At 42.5% G+C, this 18345-nt stretch overlaps 1 protein-coding gene across 2 annotated transcripts in view; it reads right to left on the reverse strand.

The window, feature by feature from the left end:
* Positions 1-18345, reverse strand: part of FAM184B (family with sequence similarity 184 member B) — a 194762-nt gene that overhangs the window by 65461 nt on the left and 110956 nt on the right. The window lies entirely within an intron of this gene.

Genomic DNA, 18345 nt, shown 5'->3' on the forward strand with positions numbered 1-18345 from the left:
TAAACTTTACCAAGGAGATGATAGACTTATACTCTGAAAACTATAAAACAATCATGAAAGATATTAAAAAAAACAAACAAACAAATGGAAAGATAGTTCATTCTCATGGATGGGTAGAAAAAATACTGTTATAATGTCCATACTACCCAAAGCAATCTACAAATTTAACGCAACCCCTGTCAAAATACCAATAGCATTTTTCACAGACCTGGGACAAATAATCCTAATATTTGTTTGGAACCATGAAAGACCCTAAAATAGCGAAAGTAATCTTGACAAAGAAGAATAAAGCTAGAGGTATCACAATCCCACATTTCAAGAGTTACTAAAAAGCTATAATACTCAAAACAGTATGGTACTGGCACACAAACACATAGATCAATAGAATAGAACAGAAAGCCCAGAAATAAACCCATGTTTATATGCCTCTTGGCAAAAGAGACAAGAATATGCAAGGGAGAAAGACTGTCACTTCAACAAATGGTGCTAGGAAAGCTGGACGGCTATATGCAAAAGAATGAAACTGGACCACTTTCTTACACCATACACAACAATAAACCCAAAATGGATTAAATACCTATATGTGAGACCTGAACCATAAACAACCTAGGAGAGAAGACAGGCAGTCATTTCTCTGACATCAACCATAGCAATGTTTTTCTAGATATGTCTCCTGAGGAAAGGGAAATAAAAGCAAAAATAAACTACTGGGATTATGGGCGCCTGGGTGGCTCAGTGGTTGAGGCCTCTGCCTTTGGCTCGGGTCATGATCTCGGGGTCCTAGGATCGAGTCCCGCATCAGGCTCTCTGGTTGGCGAGGAGCCTGCCTCCTCCTCCTCTCTCTCTGCCTACTTGTGATCTGTCAAATTTAAAAAAAAATCTTTAATTAAAAAAAACTACTGGGATTACACCAAAATGAAAAGCTTCTACATGGCAAAGGAAATAATCAACAAAACTAAAAGACTACCTACTGAGTAGGAGAAGATACTTCAAATGACATGTCTAATAGAGGGTGAGTGTTCAAAATTATATATAAAGAACATAGAACTCAGGGTGCCTGGATGGTTCAGTCATAGAGAATGTTACTCTTAATCTTGGGGTTGTAGGTTCGAGCCCCACATTGGGTGTAAAGATTACTTAGAAATGAAATCTTAAAAAAAAAAAAAAAAGAGGGAGGAGTCAAGATGGCGGAGAAATAGCAGGCTGAGACTACTTCAGGTAGCGGGAGAGAAGCTAGATAGCTTATCTAAAAATTGCAAACACCTACAAATCCAACGGGAGATCGAAGAGAAGAAGAACAGCAATTCTAGAAACAGAAAATCAACCACTTTCTGAAAGGCAGGACTGGCGGAGAAGTGAATCCAAAGCAACGGGAAGATAGACCGCGGGGGGAGGGGCCGGCTCCCGGCAAGCGGCAGAGCAACAGAGCACAAAATCAGGACTTTTAAAAAAGTCTGTTCCGCTGAGGGACATCGCTCCAGAGGCTTAACCGGGGTGAAGCCCACGCGGGGTCAGCGTGGCCTCAGGTCCCGCAGGGTCACAGAAGGATTGGGGGCATCTGAATGTCGCAAAGCTTACAGGTATTAGAATGGGGAAGCCGGCTACAGAGACAGAACTGAGGAGTGAGCTCTAAACTCGGGGTTACCTTGAACCGGTCTCAGGCTCGGTCAGCTCATAGCGCGGCCCGAGGCCAGGGTGATGGGAGTCATTGGGCGCTGTTCTCTGAGGGCGCACTGAGGAGTGGGGCCCCGGGCTCTCGGCTCCTCCGGGCTGGACACTGGGAGGCCGCCATCTTCACTCCTGTCCTCCGGAACTCTATGGAAAGCGCTCAGGGAACAAAAGCTCCCGAAAGCAAACCCGAGCAGATTACTCAGCCCAGCCCCTGGTAAGGGCAGTGCAACTCCGCTGGCGGCAAAGACACTTGAGAATCACTACAACAGGCCCCTCTCCCAAAGATCAACAAGAAATCCAGCCAGGACCAAGTTCACCTACCAAGGAGTGCAGTTTCAATACCAAGGAGAGCAGCAGAATTCCAGAGGAGGAGAAAGCAAAGCATGGAGCTCATGGCTTTCTCCCCATGATTCTTTAGCCTTGCAGTTAATTTAATTTTTTTTCTTTTTAAATTTTTTTTCTCTTCTTCTGCTAAATTTTTTTTAACTTTTACCCTTTTCTTTTTAAATGTTTTTTAACTATTTTTTCCTTTTTATATTTTTTCTTTATTCGTTTTCTTCTTTTAATTGTTTCATTTTTTTTTCTTTCTGAACCTCTTTTTATCCCCTTTCTCCCTCCCACGATTTGGGGTCTCTTCTGATTTGGTTAAAGCATATTTTCCTGGGGTTGTTCCCACCCTTTTAGTATTTTACTTGCTCCTTCATATACTCTTATCTGGACAAAATGACAAGGCGGAAAAATTCACCACAAAAAAAAGAACAAGAGGCAGTACCAAAGGCTAGGGACCTAATCAATACAGACATTGGTAACATGTCAGATCTAGAGTTCAGAATGACGATTCTCATTTTCTAGCCGGGCTCGAAAAAGGCATGGAAGATATTAGAGAAACCCTCTCTGGAGAGATAAAAGCCCTTTCTGGAGAAATAAAAGAACTAAAATCTAACCAAGTTGAAATCAAAAAAGTTATTAATGAGGTGCAATAAAAAATGGAGGCTCTCACTGCTAGGATAAATGAGGCAGAAGAAAGAATTAGCGATATAGAAGACCAAATGACAGAGAATAAAGAAGCTGAGCAAAAGAGGGACAAACAGCTACTGGACCACGAGGGGAGAATTCGAGAGATAAGTGACACCATAAGACGAAACAACATTAGAATAATTGGGATTCCAGAAGAAGAGGAAACGGAGAGGGGAGCAGAAGGTATATTGGAGAGAATTATTGGAGAGAATTTCCCCAATATGGCAAAGGGAACAAGCATCAAAATCCAGGAGGTGCAGAGAACCCCCCTCAAAATCAATAAGAATAGGTCCACACCCCGTCACCTAATAGTAAAATTTACAAGTCTTAGTGACAAAGAAAAGATCCTGAAAGCAGCCCGGGAAAAGAAGTCTGTAACGTACAATGGTAAAAATATTAGATTGGCAGCAGACTTATCCACAGAGACCTGGCAGGCCAGAAAGAGCTGGCATGATATATTCAGAGCACTAAATGAGAAAAACATGCAGCCAAGAATACTATATCCAGCTAGGCTATCATTGAAAATAGAAGGAGAGATTAAAAGCTTCCAGGACAAACAAAAACTGAAAGAATTTGCAAACACCAAACCAGCTCTACAGGAAATATTGAAAGGGGTCCTCTAAGCAAAGAGAGACCCTAAAAGTAGTAGGTCAGAAAGAAACAGAGACAATATACAATAACAGTCACCTTACAGGCAATACAATGGCACTAAATTCATATTTCTCAATACTTACCCTGAATGTTAATGGGCTAAATGCCCCAATCAAAAGACACAGGGTATCAGAATGGATAAAAAAACAAAACCCATCTATATGTTGCCTACAAGAAACTCATCTTAAACCCGAAGACACCTCCAGGTTTAAAGTGAGGGGGTGGAAAAGAATTTACCATGCTAATGGACATCAGAAGAAAGCAGGAGTGGCAATCCTTATAGCAGATCAATTAGATTTTAAGCCAAAGACTACAGTAAGAGATGAGGAAGGACACTATATCATACTCAAAGGGTCCGTCCAACAAGAAGATGTAACAATTTTAAATATCTATGCCCCTAACGTGGGAGCAGCCAACTATATAAAACAATTAATAACAAACTCAAAGAAACACATCGACAATAATACAATAATAGTAGGGGACTTTAACACTCCCCTCACTGAAATGGACAGATCATCCAAGCAAAAGATCAACAAGGAAATCAAGGCCTTAAATGACACACTGGACCAGATGGACATCACAGATATATTCAGAACATTTCATCCCAAAGCAACAGAATACACATTCTTCTCCAGTGCACATGGAACATTCTCAGAATAGATCACATCCTGGGTCCTAAATCAGGTCTCAACCAGTATCAAAAGACTGGGATCATTCCCTGCATATTTTCAGACCACAATGTGCTGAAGCTAGAACTCAATCACATGAGGAAATTTGGAAAGAACCCAAATACATGGAGACTAAACAGCATCCTTCTAAAGAATGAAAGGGTCAACCAGGAAATTAAAGAAGAATTGAAAAAATTCATGGAAACAAATGATAATGAAAACACAACGGTTCAGAATCTGTGGGACACAGCAAAGGCAGTCCTGAGAGGAAAATATATAGCGGTACAAGCCTTTCTCAAGAAACAAGAAAGGTCTCAGGTACACAACCTAACCCTACACCTAAAGGAGCTGGAGAAAGAACAAGAAAGAAACCCTAAACCCAGCAGGGGAAGAGAAATCATAAAGATCAGAGCAGAAATCAATGAAATAGAAACCAAAAAAACAATAGAACAAATCAACGAAACTAGGAGCTGGTTCTTTGAAAGAATTAATAAGATTGATAAACCCCTGGCCAGACTTATCAAAAAGAAGAGAGAAAGGACCCAAATAAATAAAATCATGAATGAAAGAGGAGAGATCACAACGAACACCAAAGAAATACAGACAATTATAAGAACATACTATGAGCAACTCTACGCCAACAAATTTGACAATCTAGAAGAAATGGATGCATTCCTAGAGAAATATAAACTACCACAACTGAACCACGAAGAAATAGAAAGCCTGAGCAGACCCATAACCAGTAAAGAGATTGAAACAGTCATCAAAAATCTCCAAACAAACAAAAGCCCAGGGCCAGACAGCTTCCCGGGGGAATTCTACCAAACATTTAAAGAAGAACTAATTCCTATTCTCCTGAAACTGTTCCAAAAAATAGAAATGGAAGGAAAACTTCCAAACTCATTTTATGAGGCCAGCATCACCTTGATCCCAAAACCAGACAAGGATCCCATCAAAAAAAAGAACTACAGACCAATATCCTTGATGAACACAGATGCAAAAATTCTCACCAAAATACTAGCCAATAGGATTCAACAGTGCATTAAAAGGATTATTCACCACGACCAAGTGGGATTTATTCCAGGGCTGCAAGGTTGGTTCAACATCCACAAATCAACCAATGTGATACAACACATTAATAAAAGAAAGAACAAGAACCATATGATACTCTCCATAGATGCTGAGAAAGCATTTGACAAAATCAGCATCCCTTCCTGATCAAAACTCTTCAAAGTGTAGGGCTAGAGGGCACATACCTCAATATAATCGAAGCCATCTATGAAAAACACACCGCAAATATCATTCTCAATGGAGAAAAACTGAAAGCTTTTCCGCTAAGGTCAGGAACACGGCAGGGATGTCCATTATCACCACTGCTATTCAACATAGTACTAGAAGTCCTAGCCTCAGCAATCAGACAACAAAAAGAAATTAAAGGCATCCAAATCGGCAAAGAAGAAGTCAAACTATCACTCTTCCCAGACGATACGATACTATATGTGGAAAACCCAAAAGACTCCACTCCAAAACTGCTAGAACTTGTACAGGAATTCAGTAAAGTGTCAGGATATAAAGTCAATGCACAGAAATCAGTTGCATTTCTCTACACCAACAACAAGACAGAAGAAAGAGAAATTAGGGAGTCAATCCCATTTACAATTGCACCCAAAACTATAAGATACCTAGGAATAAACCTAACCAAAGAGACTAAGAATCTATACTCAGAAAACTATAAAGTACTCATGAAAGAAATTGAGGAAGACACAAAGAAATGGAAAAATGTTCCATGCTCCTGGATTGGAAAGAACAAATATTGTGAAAATGTCTATGCTACCTAAAGCAATCTACACATTTAATGCAATTTCCTATCAAAGTACCATCCATTTTTTTTTCGAAGAAATGGAACAAATAATCCTAAAATTTATATGGAACCAGAAAAGACCTGGAATAGCCAAAAGAATATTGAAAAGAAAGCCAAAGTTGGTGGCATCACAATTCCGGACTTCAAGCTCTATTACAAAGCTGTCATCATCAAGACAGCATGCTACTGGCACAAAAACAGACCCATAGATCAATGGAACAGAATAGAGAGCCCAGAAATAGACCCTCAACTCTATGGTCCACTAATCTTCGACAAAGCAGGAAAGAATGTCCAGTGGAAAAAAGACAGCCTCTTCAATAAATGGCATTGGGAAAATTGGACAGCCACATGCAGAAACATGAAATTGGACCATCTCCTTACACCACACATGAAAATAGACTCAAAATGGATGAAGGATCTCAATGTGAGAAAGGAATCCATCAAAATCCTTGAGGAGAACACAGGCAGCAACCTCTTCGACCTCAGCCGCAGCAACATCTTCCTAGGAACATCGCCAAAGGCAAGGGAAGCAAGGGCAAAAATGAACTATTGGTATTTCATCAAGATCAAAAGCTTTTGCACAGCAAAGGAAACAGTGAACAAAACCAAAAGACAACTGAGAGAATGGGAGAAGATGTTTGCAAACGACATATCAGATAAAGGGCTAGTGTCCAAAATGTATAAAGAACTTAGCAAACTCAACACCCAAAGAACAACTAATCCAATCAAGAAATGGGCAGAAGACATGAGCAGACATTTCTGCAAAGAAGACATCCAGATGGCCAACAGACACATGAACAAGTGCTCCACATCAGTCGGCATCAGGGAAATACAAATCAAAACCACAATGAGATATCACCTCACACCAGTCAGAATGGCTAAAATTAACAAGTCAGGAATGACAGATGCTGGTGAGGACGCAGAGAAAGGGAAACCCTCCTACACTGTTGGTGGGAATGCAAGCTGGTGCAACCACTCTGGAAAACAGCATGGAGGTTCTTCAAAATGTTGAAAATGGAACTACCCTATGACCCAGCAACTGCACTACTGGGTATTTATCCTAAAGATACAAACGTAGTGGTCTGAAGGGGCACGAGCACCCGAATGTTTATAGCAGCAATGTCTACAACAGCCAAACTATGGAAAGAACCTAGATGTCCATCAACAGATGAATGGATAAAGAAGATGTGGTATATATACACAATGGAAAACTATGCAGCCATCAAAAGAAATGAAATCTTGCCATTTGCGATGACGTGGATGGAACTAGAGGGTATTATGCTTAGCGAAATAAGTCAATCGGAGAAAGACAACTATCATATGATCTCCCTGATATGAGGGAGAGGAGATGCAACATGAGGGGTTAAGGGGGTAGGAGAAGAGTAAATGAAACAAGATGGGATTGGGAGGGAGGCAAACCATAAGTGACTCTTAATCTCACAAAACAAACTGAAGGTTGCTGGGGGGAGGGGGGTGGGGTTATGGACATTGGGGAGGGTATGTGCTATGGTGAGTGCTGTGAAATGTGTAAACCTGGTGATCACAGACCTGTACCCCTGGGGATAAAAATATATGTTTAAAAAAATAAAATTAATTTAAAAAAAAGAACATACAACACCCAAAAATAATACATTTTAAAATGAGGAGAAGACTTGAACAGACGTTTCTCCAAAGAAGACATCCAGATGACCTATGCTCAACATCTCTTATCATCAGTGAAATGAAAATCAAAACCACAATGAGATATCATCTCACACCTGTCAGAATGGCTAAAATCAAAAACACAAGAAACAACAAGTGTTGGGGCGCCTATGTGGCTCAGTGGGTTAAAGCCTCTGCCTTCAGCTCAGGACATGATCTCAGGGTCTTGGGATAGAGCCCCGCATCAGGCTCTCTGTTCAGCAGGAAGCCTGCTTTCTCTTCTCTCTTTCTCTCTGCCTGCATCTCTGTCTACTTGTGATCTCTGTCTGTCAAATAAATAAATAAATAAATAGAAATAATCTTAAAAAAAAAAAAAGAAACAACAAGTGTTGACAAGGATGTAGAGAAAAGTGAACCCTTTGTACTGTTGGTGGCAATGCAAACTGGTGCAGCCACTGTGAAAAACAGTATGGAGATCTTCAAAAAATTAAAAGTAGAATTACATATGATCTAGTAATTCTACTACTGGGTGTTTACCCAAAGAATACAAAAACACCTATTCAAAGAGATACATGCAGCCTTTTGTTTATTGCAACATTATTTAAAAGAGCTAGATTAAGGAAAGCGGCCTGTATTCATTGACAGAGGAATGGATAAAGAAGATGTGGTATACACACACACACACACACACACACACACGCACACACACACAGGAATATTTCTCAACCATAAAAAAGGATGAAATCTTTCCATTTGCAGCAATATGGATAGATCTGAAGAATATAATGTTAAGTGAAATAAGTCAGAGTTAGAAAGACAAATACCATATGATTTCACTCACATGTGGAATTTAAGAAACAAATACACAGAGAAAATAAAAGAGACAAACCAAAAAACAGACTCTTTTTTAAATTAATATATAATGTATTATTTGTTTTAGGAGTACAGGTCTGTGATTCATCAGTCTTAAACAATTCACAGTGCCCATCATAGCACAGACCCTCCCCAATGTCCATTACCCAGCTACCATCCCCCCTTCCCTCCAGCAACCCTCAGTTTGTTTCCTGAGATTAAGTTTATGGTTTGTCTCCCTCTCTGATTTCATCTTGCAAAAAAAAGACTCTTAACTATAGAGAACAAACAGATGGTTACCAGAGGGGAGGTGGGTGGGGGGAACGGGTAAACCAAGTGATGGAGACTAAAGAGTACACTTCCGCTGAGCATTAAGTAATACAAAGAATTGCTGAATCACTATATTATACAACTGGAACTAATACAACACTGTATATTAACTACACGGGAATTGAAATTTTAAAAAAATGATTGCTTAATTAATTTTAAAAAGTCACTGGAATGAATAAATCCAGAGTCAGCAGCATTTTATAAAAATAATTACTTCATTCCTGGCACTGATATACTTCTGAATCTTAGCTTTTAATATTACTTAAAGGAAATAACTGCAAAATTATTGAATTCTACTTCCAAGTTAAAAAAAAAAAGAAGCCTACAATAGTCATAAAATATTTTAAGAAAACACAAATTAGAAATAAACAATGGGGTGCCTGAGTGGCCTGGTTGGTTGGCCATCAGACTTGGTTTCAGCTCAGGTCGTGACCTCAGGGTCATGAGATGGAGCTTATGTGGGGTCCATTTGAGATTCTCTCCCTCCCCCTCCGCCCTTCTCCTCCACTGGTCCTTTCTCTCTTTCTCCCTCAAATAAATAAATAAAATATTTGAGGGAGAGAAAAGAAATTCAAAAGAAAACAAATGTTAAGATCATACCCCAAATCTGATATATACTGGCAGGGTGTATATAGTAGACATCTGGGTTTAAGTTTACAGTGTCAAATGAGCAAAGAGAATGCTCATTACTGACATAATTTTCGGTGTTCCGTAAATCAAAAATCCAACTACATTCTCGGACGCAGGGAAATATTAAAATCAGAGTAATATTTTCCTCTGGTTTTCTCAACAGCTTCCATACTTCAGTCAAAATGACAGGGCTCACAGAGCTACTTCCTCCATGGTTCCTCACCCCAGCTTGACTGCCTCACACAGAAGATCCAGACAGATGAACATTCTGGGGACGATGCAGATGGCACAGCCTTTTAGCTGTGTGATCTTGAGTACATTTCCTACCCTCTCTGTGACTCATTGTGTTCCTTCCAAGCCTAGCACAGTTCTGACTGGGTGAGGGATGGATAAATAATGAATACAACTATTATTCTGATAGATGCCTACCATTTCCAATCTAGTCTATTTTGGGAGGAATCTTTTATCTGTCTAGAGGATATCTAGAGGAGCAGATGAAATATCCTGCTCCTCTTAGCTGGCCTCATAACTAGATAACAGCTCATTCATTCAACCAATACTTATTGAGACCTACAATGTGCCAAGCACTGTTCTCAGAGTTAGAGATAAGAACAGACAAAATATCTACTTGCTAGGAGCTCACATTGGCATAAAATTGGCAGCAAAGTCAATAGGCACAACTTAGTAGATGCTATGTTGGATGGTGAGAAGTGCTGAGGACAAATAACAAAGCAGGAAAGGGGGCTATGGAGGATTGAGGGGGGTGCATTCAGTTCACATAGGTTGGCCAGAGAAATCCTTGGGAGAAAGCGACTCTGGGGTAAAGGTCTGTGTTGTTAAGTAAGGAGCATAGCCAATGAGATGTCTCAGTGTGCATACTTCTGGACTTGTGCAGGCCCTGGCATGTTCTAAGGACGAGAGAAGGGCTCTGTGGTTGAAGTGGAGTGACCAAGGGAGAGTGGGTGGGGGAGGGGCTAGAGGACATGGGGGAAACCATAGGAAGCCTCAGACGTTGGTAAAGACAGACAAGATGAAGGCCAACCAACAGCTGGAAAGTGGAGTGGCACAATTCAGCTTTAATAAGGTCACTTGGCTTCAGTCTTGAGGACAGGCTGGAGGGGACATGGGGCAGGGGGCAGCAGGTGGTGGGCCAGTGAGGAGGCTGCAGCAGTAATCCAGGTGGAAGCTGAAGGGGGCTGGACTGAGGCAACAGTGTGCCTAGGAATGAGTATAGAACCACAGATGTTTTCTCAGTGTAGACTGTGAAGGCCTGCTGGCAAGGACAACACCAAGGTTTCAACCTGAGCAGGGGGAGGATGGTGCACCATTAACAAAAAGGAGGAAGACAGAAGAAGAAGCAGGTTTGCAGACAGTAGGAGGAGCTCGTTGGGGATATGTTGAGTTTGAGACCTCTGTTAGATGTCCAGTGTGCAGGTGGACACATGGGTCTGGAAATCAGGGGAAAGTTCTGGATTGCTGGTGTGCATTTGTGAGTCATCAGCCTACAGAAGGTATTAAGCCATATATTTGAACAAAAAAAGCTAGAGAATATAAAGGAAAATAGGAGATATTCAAGAACAGAGAGCCCTGGGACACTCCTGCATTTCTGAAGTTGAGGTCATAGTATCTGAGCATTACCTGGGGCTCAGATCTTCCATGCTGTCAATGATTGCCGACCTTTGCACTGCAAAGCAGGTGGACCTAGTAATAGCAGCTGACATTTACTGAGTGCCTACCGTTTGCTGGGTCCTTTCCACAAACACTCATTCTGATCATTATGAAAACCCTATCAACTGGGTACTATTGTTGAAGTTCCTTTTAACCAGTGGAACAGAGTAGACAGCCCAGATATGGACCCTCAACTTTATGGTCAACTGAACTTTAACAAAGCAGGAAAAAATATACAGTGGAAAAAAGACAGTCTCTTCAATAAATGGTGCTGGGAAAATTGGACAGCTATGTGTAGAAGAATGAAACTCAACCATTCTCTTACACCACACACAAAGATAAACTCGAAATGGATAAAAGACTTCAACGTGAGGCAGGAATCCATCAGAATCCTAGAGGAGAACTTAGGCAGTAACCTCTTCGACATCAGCCACAGCAACTTATTTCAAGATATGTCTCCAAAGGCAAAGGAAACAAAAGTGAAAATGAATTTTTGGGACTTCATCAAGATCAAAAGCTTCTGCAGAACAAAGGAAACAGTCAACAAAACAAAGAGGCAACCCATGGAATGGGAGAAGATATTCGCAAATGACCGTACAGACAAAGGGCTGATATCCAGGATCTATAAAGAACTCTTCAAACCCAACACACACAAAACAGATAATCATGTCAAAAAATGGGCAGAAGACATGAACACACACTTCTCCAGTGAAGACATAAAATGACTAACAGACACATGAAAATATGTTCATCATCACTAGCCATCAGGGAGAATCAAATCAAAACCACATTGAGATACCACCTTACACCAGTTAGAATGGCCAAAATTAACAAGACAGTAAACAACATGTGTTGGAGAGGATGTGGAGAAAGGGGAACCCGCCTACACTGTTGGTGGGAATGCAAGTTTGTGTGCAGCCACTTTGGAAAACAGTGTGGAGATTCCTTAAGAAATTAAAAATAGAGCTTCCCTATGATCCTGCAATTGCACTACTGGGTATTTACCCCAAAGATACAGATGTAGTGAAAAGAAGGGCCATCTGTACCCCAATGTTCATAGCAGCAATGGCCACAATTGCCAAACTGTGGAAAGAACCAAGATGCCCTTCAACAGATGAATGGATAAGGAAGATGTGGTCCATATATCCTATGGAGTATTATGCCTCCATCAGAAAGGATGAATATCCAACTTTTGCATCAACATGGACAGGAATGGAAGAGATTATGATGAGTGAAATAAGTCAAGCAGAGAGACTCAATTATCATATGGTTTCACTTATTTGTGGAGCCTAAGGAATAACATGGAGGACATGGGGAGATGGAGAGGAGAAGGGAGTTGGGGGAAATTGGAGGGGGAGAGGAACCATGAGAGACTGTGGACTCTGAGGAACTAACTGAAGGTTTTGGAGGGGAGTGGGGTAGGAGGTTGGGTGAGCCTGGTGGTGGGTATTGTGGAGGGCACATATTGCATGGAACACTGGGGTGGTGCATAAACAATAAATTCTGGTACACTGAAAAGAAATTTAAAAAAATAAATAAAAATTTTTTAAAAAGAGAGAAAAGAAATGAAGCTTAAAGAGGTTAAATGACTTGTCCCAGTTCATGTGGCCAATAAGTGGTGAAGCCAAGATTTGAACTGAGGAAGGCTGACTGCTTGGCTGTATACTTCCTCCCTGCCAACCTAAGGGAACTGTGTGGTATCCAGTACAAACGCCTGACTGAAAGGTCTTCCCACCTCTGCAACAGCAAAGCTGAGCGAGGTCCCGTGGGCAGGCTCCCAATGCTCCCCAAAGCAGGGTGAAGGAGCTGGAAGTCCAGTCTTCAGGAACTGGAGCCTTATTCTGCTTCCAAGGAGTGATGTGCACTTGAGCTGACATGGGAATGTGGGGGGCATGGCTTGTGTGATGGGCGATGACTTGGGGTTAAATGGAAACCTGTCGTTCTTTCATTCAACCAACCAATATTAACTGAATATCTGTTATATGCCAAGTATTGAAGGGACCAGGGATACAGTCACTGTGTGGTGGTAAATGTTAAACAATTGGCTTCCGATCAATCAATCAACCAATCAATCAAACTGATTTGCAGCATTTATTGACTTTCATGGTATAAGTACACCTACTGTGGCTCACTCCAAGTTACTACAATGATGTCAATGAATAGAGAGTTGGGAAAATATGTGACAAGTTCTTCTCAGGAGCCAGTGCAAGTTGACTCTTACATATGACTGTACATAATAATGAACAGCATTCCCCAGGGGGGAAAGCAAGTAGGAAATAGGTGATTACAATGAAATGTAGTGACAGCTATGCTAAGGTAGGATCAGTAAAAACTAAACAAAATGAGACAAGCAAATTTGGGAGTTGGGAGGGAGTGACTCCTCTCAAGGGAGAGAGAGACATTAAGGCCAAAAAGGGAAAAGATATGGAATGAATGGTGACCTAAAAGGATAGAGGGCAGAACTGAACAGGGGTCTGGTGTGGGATGAAGGAAGAGAGACAAATAGGAGTCCAACCACATAGTGTCTGAAAAACCACATGAAGGAATTTGAACTGCACCATAAAGATGATAGGGGGCCTTGGGAGAGTTTGAAACCAAGGTTGAGTTTTCAGAAGATCCCCCTGGAATGGAGACTGGATTCAAGGATGTGGGGAGAGGGGACACAGGGAGACCAGTAAGGAGATCATCGCATGGCCCAGCAAGAAATGGTGGGTGACCAGACCAGTGTGCTACCACCAAGGACAGAGGGAACTGGACATATTCCGGGGCCATCAAAGAAGCTGATGAATGGGTCTGATGACTGAGCATGACATACAAAGAAGTCCTGTCTGACTCCTGGTTTCTGACTTGAGCAGCTAAAAAGATATTGCTACTGATCACCTGGAGGACACCTGTACATTATCTATGGGGCCAAGTTCTGTGGGGCTAAGTGACTGCCCTGGGGTCAGTTATATGGAAGAAAAGAGGGATGCAATTAGATTGTAAGGTCACATGAGGTGGGCACTTAGCACGGGTATCATTTCTTCAATAAATCTATGACCCATTTTGCAGGGCTTGGTGTTTGGAGAATTCATTTGTTAAAAACAATATATAAATTATCCTTTTGCCCCAAGAACCATCAGAAATAAAGAAAAATTCTGATTTTTTTATTTCATCGATTAGCTTCTTAGTCACTGAAGCTTTTGTTGAATAAAACTTTTGGGGTGCCTGGGTGGCTCAGTGGGTTAAAGCCTCTGCCTTCGGCTCAGGTCATGGTCCCAGAGTCCTGGGATCGAGCCCTGCATTGGGCTCTCTGCTCAGCAGGGAGCCTGCTCCCCCCCCCCTCTGCCTGCCTCTCTGCCTACTTGTGATCTCTGTCAAATAACTAAATAAAATCTTTAAAAAAAAATTTTTTTAAAGTTTTGTTAAACATGCCTTCTGGTAAAGACACTCATTAACTCTGTCAAAACGTGTTCACTGTCAAGATAGTGTAGACACCTGGGAGAAAGATTCCTAGCAGAAAGCAAGGGCTATTTCTAATTTTACACGGCCTAACTTCCCAGGTTCCTTGTAATCAATCACAGCTTCAGCTGTTGCCTTGACAAAGGGACCTAACGTTAAAAAAAAAAAAAAAGTCCCCACAGGTGGAAAGAGCTGATTTCATTAGTGATTTTTGGCATCAGGAAGCTTCATTTTAGTTGCAGAATAATGTAGTTTTCTGTCAGAAGAACAGTTTTGGGTCGCCTCGAGAACACAGGTTGGGAGGAAAGCATGCCCATATCTAGCTCAGTCCAAAGTCACCCCGAAGATTTCAACAGGAAATTCGAACACTCTCCTAGCTAAGCAAAGAGAAAAAGCACAACTACAAGGATATGAACATGAGGGAAGAGGAGACTAGTACTTTCAGATCTAAAAATTGCAGCATCCCATTCCATACCTGGAACAGGGTTGCATGGGCTATTAATTTACAGAACTCACAGAGCATTTCCAGAAACTGTTCTGAACTTTCATAGTACTTGGGAAAAAGCTTTACTGCATCTATTTCACGGGGAAGAAAGCCCACGAGGTAAAAGTAGGACTCACACCTACTTTCTGCTTCTTTGTCTAGTTGTCCACAATTACAAAGGTAATTTAAAAAACAGACACATGGAATTTGAGGCCCATGTTGGGTGTAGAGATCACTTAAATAAATAAACTTAGAAAAAAGAGAGAGAGAGAATAAAAAGGCACATGAAAGAGAACAACAAATGAGCAACAACAGAAAATTACCACAGATTTCAATTGGTGCTTTAAAGGAAACACATTGGGGCACCTTGGTGGCTCAGCCCATTAAGCATTGGATTTTGTTTTCAGCTCAGGTCATGATCTCATGATCCTGAGATCAAGCCCCAAGTTGGGCTCCACACTCAGTGTGGAATCTGCTTGAGATTTTCTCTCCCTCTCCCTTTGTCCCTCCCCTCACTCACACATGGTTTCATTCTCTTTTTCTAAAGTAAATAAATACATCTTTAAAAAAAAAGGAAAACAAAACATGCTAACATTTTTTTTAAGAAGAAAAACTACTGTTTGAAATCCCTCTGTCTGCTGCTTCCCTTGCTTGTGTGTGCTCTATCAAATAAATAAATAAAACTCTTTAAAAAAATCTATACTCTCAACAAGTGAACATTCTTAATGTCCAGCATCCAATTAAAAATTACTAACGGAGGCTGCATGGGGCTGAAATGCAGACATTAAGTGGCAGCACAGAGAACCAGCAAGAAGGACATGAGGAGAGAGCCACCTTACCCCACCAGCCCTGGTGGCCTGAGGAGCTGGGCTGGAAGGCAGGTAGGATAGGTGCCCGCTCCATGTCTGTGTGAAGCTCCCAGAAGCTAGAAGGCACCTGCCATATGTGATTGTAGGCCTCTGGGAACTAGGGCTTCATGACACCTGACACCTGTGGTCTTTTTGTCCTGAGGCTCCCTCTGCCCCCAAGAACTTGTCTCCATTTGGATTCAATGTGTGGTTCACCAAACAACAGAGAAGGCCCACACTGGGTCCAGGGGAGCGTCCTGACCTGCTCACGAGCACAACACTTTGAGGTATAGATGCTGAATAAATATTTGGGGATCAATGTGGAGCCCATAGATGAATAGCTTTTGTTCAAATCTTACTCCATACTGGATAGCACTAGATTTAGTTTAAGTGTTTCTTTAAACGTGACCTGCCCTAGAGAACAATGCATTCATTATACAAAATAATGACGGGGCACCAACTAGATTGAGGGGTTCAGTCCCTGTGCCCACAAGGTCACTTTCTAAAGGATGGATCACAGTCAAGTGAAGCAATCACAATGGCTTTAAAAGCCTACTGGGAGTTGGGGGAAATTGGAAGGGGAGGTGAACAATGAGAGACTATGGACTCTGAAAAACAATCTGAAGGGTTTGAAGAGGTGGGGGGGTGGGAGGTTGGGGGAACCAGGTGGTGGGTATTAGAGAGGGCACGGATTGCATGGAGCACTGGGTGTGGTACAAAAACAATGAACACTGTTATGCTGAAAATTTAAAAAAATGATTAAAAAAAAAGAGCCTACTGGGACCATTGTGTGAGTTCAGGGGATGGATGGACTAGGCTGGGCAATGGGCTATTTTGTGGGAGAAGACTTCTTCTGTGGGGATTCTCAGGAGGATTACCAGGGGGCCAAGGAGCATAGAGATGGAAAGGAGCACCCTGGGGGAGGTGTCAAGCAAAGGTGGGGTTGACACAAAGCCTTTGGAGGCTCCCCAGTGTCAGGTGGAGAAGAATGTGTCTGGGAAACCATAAGTCCAAACAAGGCCCGGCAGGACACAGTGGATATGCTTAGCCATTGTTCAGGCTCCCTGGTCAGTGCTGGGTTGGGGTGTGGTTGTGGAGAACAGCAGCCAGGTGTTCAGGCATTCTGGACAGGGAGTTCAGGAGGACAGCCAGGGTGCACAGCCCAGGTGACATGCATTCTGAGAGGAGGGGGTTCAGGAGGACATTTGGGTTTGGGGCATGAGTAAGTAGGAGAATGGGACCACTTGATGATGGGGACTCGGGATGAACCTCTCTGTGGATTTGCGCACCACTGTCCCAGAGTGTTTCTTTCATTTTTCACAGTGGGAAACATGTCTACAAAGGCTTCTACAAGTGCTGTGCAGTCAGCTCCCTTCCGGCTGACTGTCCTGCGACAGCTGCATAACCTGTTTCCTGTGGGCCAGGCCAGGGCATCTTTGCTGCTGCACCCAAGCCACCCCTCCTCCCCAGTCCCCCACCCTGTAGTCCAGTCCTCCACACTGAGGACATGGCATGAATGGGGTGTGCTCATCTTCAGTTTTCTTCTATGGAACAGAAATGCCTGACTTTGAGAGCATGGTTCAGGCCATCGCTTACATTTCAAAAAAAGCCACTTCTATGCAGGAAAATTTTCAGGATTATTTTTGGCAAAAGAATTTCCCAAAGATACATTTTCATTAACTCTGAGTGAAAGAACTCCTCCGTCTGGGACCAGACACGACGGGGCGTATTGGCAGGCGTTCTGGGTCTAGACAGATTGGGTTGAAATGCCTGATCCCTGCTTTGGGAAGATGAGGATACTCCCCTCATTCTGTCTAGTTTGGGGTGACGTGAAAAATCAAATTATTGCAGTAGTTCTGTGTCATCTGGGTTCTTCAGTGCCAGGGGAGAAGCACTGCTAATCTAAGCAGGAGGGAACCTGTCGGGAGGCAGGTACTTGAGGCTCACAGCTGGGTCAGACCTCAGGATGGTCCTGGGTGGCTGCCTGGAGGAAGGAACCCTCCTTGAGACCCCTGGTCCTAGAGTCACTGGCAAGGGTGCACGTCCCTGAGGGAGTGTCCAGGTGGATGTGGGCCTTATGGATGCAGGATGCTGACATGGAGGAAGGAGAGACTGACCTTTGAGGTTTCCAGGTGTGCTGATCACCAGGCTTTTCTTCCCCTGTAACTACACTTTGGTGATAGGAAAGAGGGCAGAAGTCATTCCCAAGCAGGAAATTGGGGGAAGTGGAGAGTGGGTAGGGACAGGAACATGTGTCCCGTCTCATGTCAGTGCAGGGCGCCACCCCATTGGCAGAGCCAGTCCATCCATCCTCAGGGCTTGAATCTTGGCCCAGGTTCCCTCTGGGGATTGGGGAGTGGTATTGGGTGGATAAGGCCTAGGTTGACAACACTAGTAAGACAGGGCTACTTTGATGTAAGTTTTGAGCAAGTCCAACATCAATACCAACCATCCTAGTAAGCACATCCCTATTGATTTCCACCAGCATCCACTAAATTTCTCAAATGTGCTTAACACACAGAAGCAGACATTTTCTGAAGACCCCCCACTCCCACCCAGAGTTTTGGTCACTACAAAGTTCTC

This window comes from Lutra lutra, chromosome 2 (genome assembly GCF_902655055.1).
Source record: "Lutra lutra chromosome 2, mLutLut1.2, whole genome shotgun sequence".
Classification (NCBI taxonomy): Eukaryota; Metazoa; Chordata; class Mammalia; order Carnivora; family Mustelidae; genus Lutra; species Lutra lutra.